Here is a 4,305-nt window from a genome sequence, read left to right on the forward strand (position 1 = left end):
AAGCAATAAACTGAGTATGATTTGGTCGAGGCATTATTGACAGTGGAGCGGATTCTTAGTAATTTCGACCTTCCCAATCAACATCATATATCCCTCAACTATTGCCGCAATATTCTTAGTTATTTACTTGATCATTTACATAATATTCCCATAGTAATTCTCATAATTGCCATTACATTTCCACTTTCGTTTTGCCACAGCATTTCCAAGTATTCATTAATTTCACATATTGCATACATCACTATTCCTTTAATTGCCACTACGTACTTACCACAGCTTTACCATAGCATTAATTGCATTTTATTATAATAACTTAACCACTTTTGTGCCTCAATCCGATCCTCATGGGAGCAATACTCACTCATCACTTTATTACTTGATCCAATGTGTATACTTGCACAACTTGCCTATCATATTCACACGCGACAAGAACTACCTAAGGCCTGTTTTGGCCTAATAGATCACAACACTCACAAAATTTAATAAAAACACTTCTTTTTACTAAATTTTAATACTAACTACTAAATATTGAAAATGTAATATTTAATACTAAAAGTGCTGGAAAACAAGCTTCGTAAGTGCAGAAATAGACCTAAATAACTACTATGTTTGACGACTGGTCAAATACCCCTACACTTAAGTATTTGTTTGCCCTCAAGAAAACTAAACAAAAAAAAATAAACTAAACTGAAAACAAGAAATAAACATGCAAAGAAAAGAAAATGTACTTGAGCTAGCTTGGTACAAGAAATTGGACAGAAATATATTTACAAGATAATGTAAAGAAACATATAATTCTATGATAATATACAATTGACTCACAATATCTAAAATTAGATAGGTTACTTCAACAAATTACAAAGCAAAAAATAAAAGAATATTAACTATATGTATCCATCAAGATAGATATACAAATATACAATAATGTTCAAACAAATATAAGTGGTATAAACATCAAAACTTGGCACAATGTCATCCACATAAAGTACTACCTAAGTCACATAGGACTTTTCGGCTTGTAACATTTAGCGGATTAGGTTGGTATGGAATTCAAACAGCGGTCTCAACAAAACGGTTAAGCATGAAATTAATTTGACAGATTATATTGTCCTCGATACTCACCCTAATTTCAAATAATCTCACCACCTTATATCCACTTCTCTCACCTTCGTTTTCTCTCCATTTACTAAGGCATCATGTGTATTCATGAGTGCAATTATTCAAGCACGTAATATTTATTTATTATTTTAACAATTGTGAGCACATTTTTTTCCAACTTATTTTTTTATTTTTTTCTTCGATATTTTCTCATTTGGCATTTTGCATTATTTTTCTACAAGCTCAAAAATCTTGTACTCATTATATCATACAATTCATTGGTTCACTCATTTTTTTCTTTTGAAACCACTGTGATGTATCTATCCAATCCCTCAATATCAATGGTCGGACATCTAAATCCGTGCACGGACTAAGAAATTAAAGGATCAAATAAAATATTTATTAGGCTTAAGGTTTCGATTGTATTTCATCAAGAAAATGGATTCAGGCTCAAATAAGGTACTAGGGAAGATATTTACATGATAACTTTTTGGCTCAAAAAATTGTCTACCTGGAAACTCAAAAATATATAGACTTTTTCAGTACTTTTTGACTAACAATTCTTGCAAATTTTGAGTTCTTTTTAGAATTTTTTATTTTCAACTATTTTTATGCTAAACTTACAAAATTTTTCCAATTTTAACCAGTTTTATGCTAAGGAAGAAAAATCAGTCTTGGAGTCACCTTGGGTTGATGAAATTTTACAACCTGATGCAAAAGAATAGGCCCAAAGTGTCCAATTGAAAAGGAAAGAATCATAAGACCAAGAGTAGTCCAAAATGTCCATTCACTTGCCAAAAAAGCAAACAAAGTTGATTAAAAATATTTATAAAATAGCCCTTAGACTTCTCCACAAAGTTGTTCCAACCCCTTCAGTTTTCAAGCCTTCCCTTTTCAAGCACCAAGCTAAATTTAGCAAACCATTCAACCCCTTTTTCCTTTAATCATGGTTGACCACTTACGGGAGAAAATTAAGCTCCTAAATGATATTTTTAGCCATCCCCATCTATTATAAATTAGACCTTTCTTTTCGTTTCAAAATCATTCAATTCATTCAATTCATTCATCCATTCTCTCTTTATTTCCTCTCCACTTGTTTTCTCTTTTCTCTCTTTTCTATTCCTTATTTCTTCCTCTTGAAAAAAATATTTGTACAGCCTTAAGAGCAGCCTTATTTTGACTACATTGAGGGTATCTTGGCTTAGTTGTGACAACAAGAAAGAAGAACAAAAAAAGGAGGAAGTAGTTTATGCCTCAAGATTTTCTAGAATCGGCTAAAGTTTCGTCTTCCCTTTTGATCTTTTGTTTTTGTTCAATTCATAAAAATGATTCCAACTAAGCACTTGATTTTTAATATAATCATGATTTCTTAAATTTTCTAGTGTTACAATGATCTGATTTTCATAGTTTGCTTCATTCAATTCTGTTAAAAGATGTTCTGTGCTTTTGATCTATTTATTCATGCAAGTAAAATGATGATTAAGTTTGTTATGCAGGTTTAATGTGAAGAAATGTATGAATTACTTAATTAATTAGTCTAAACAAGGTTTTAATTAATCAACATAATACTTGTATGGTGTATGTTTAATCATATATGAATTAAATTTGTAATAATACCAAAATATTATTAGCTTACTTAACCCTATAATATATTTTGCTTATGAAATTTTAAGTCTATTAAATATAGAAATATGTGAGATAGGTTTAGTAATTAAATAAGTTCAATATTTTTACTCAAATTTAAGAGGGTTAGTAAATAATCAATTTAGCCATGGAATCTGTAACATCTTTTAACAAGTATGAATAATTCTAAGCTAGGAAAGATGATTATACTAACACAAGCATGTCATTATGATAACTCTTAAGACTTGCATTTTCTGTGTTTATTTTTAATTACATACTTAAATATTTTTTTAGTTTATTAAATTAGTTTGTTAAATTAGTTTTATTTATTTACACCATATTTTTTAATTCCATCAGCAATTTGTTCAAGTTCTAATTTTTCACAAAGAATTGCTTGACAATACCTGTGGAGACGATACTCGATACGTATCACTTTATTACCTGCCACAACTATGTACACTTGCACATTTTAGTCGTTCCAAGTTTTTGGTGTCGTTGCCGGGGACTATTTAAACACATTATTTGTGAAATTATTATTTTTGTAGTTTTGATTATTTTTCTATTAAATTTTAACTTAGTTAATTTTCTTGATTTTTCTTTCATTAGTTTATGAGCCTTGATCAAATTATCGACTTTCTCCCAGTTGACCTTGAGATCGAGCGAACATTTAGACAAAAAAGAAGAGAAATACAAGCCCAAAGACAACCTAAAGAAATGAATTTTGAAAATCAGAATTAAGATCAAGGAAATGGAGTCACTTATTCTCGTAATCCAGTCCTTGTTGCTGATGGCAGGGATCGAGCCATAAGACAATATGCCATGCCACTTCTCTATGAACTTAATCTCAGTATTGTTAAACCTGAGATTGAGGCACCACAGTTTAAGTTGAAACCTGTAATGTTTCAAATGCTTCAAACAATAGGCAAATTTAGTGGGATGCCTACTAAGGATCCACACCTTTATCTCCGATTATTCATGAAGGTGAGCGATTCCTTAAAATTGGCCGGAGTGACTAAGGATGCACTAAGGTTAAAATTGTTCCCATATCTGCTGAGGGACTAAGCAAGAGCTTGCTTAAATTCACTGCCACCTGATTCTATATCCTCATGGTAAGAATTGGCAGAATGCTTCCTGATGAAGTACTTTCCACCTAGTAAGAATGCTAAGTTACGAAGAGAGATCACTACCTTCCAAAAATTGGATGATGAATCCTTGTATGAGGAATGGGATAGATTCAAGGAATTATTAAGAAAATTGCCTCATCACATAATTTTGTATTGCATCCAACTAAAGACATTCTATAATGGTCTCAAATCATACACGAGGATGGTGGTAAACACTTCTTCGAATGGAGCACTTCTTTCTAAGTCTTTTAGAGAGGCTTATGAAATTATTGAACGAATAGCTAGTAATAACTATTAGTGGCGAACCAACCAACCCGCCAACGAACGAAAAATGGCAAGAGTACATGAATTTGATACGCTGACATCACTTGTAGCTTAGATATCTTTTATGTTTTTAATGCTTAACAATTTTACTGCTAATAATTTCAATAATAATGTGACAGGACAATAGCCTAGCCAA

General features: G+C 31.2%; 1 non-coding gene across 1 annotated transcript; it reads right to left on the reverse strand.

The window, feature by feature from the left end:
- Positions 1-3,885: 3,885 nt before the first annotated feature.
- On the reverse strand, positions 3,886-3,989 carry LOC128036293 (small nucleolar RNA R71). The gene has a single exon (XR_008193091.1). It is a non-coding gene; the product is annotated as a small nucleolar RNA R71 (small nucleolar RNA).
- Between the last annotated feature and the right edge of the window lie 316 nt (positions 3,990-4,305).

This window comes from Gossypium raimondii, chromosome 13 (assembly GCF_025698545.1).
Source record: "Gossypium raimondii isolate GPD5lz chromosome 13, ASM2569854v1, whole genome shotgun sequence".
Classification (NCBI taxonomy): Eukaryota; Viridiplantae; Streptophyta; class Magnoliopsida; order Malvales; family Malvaceae; genus Gossypium; species Gossypium raimondii.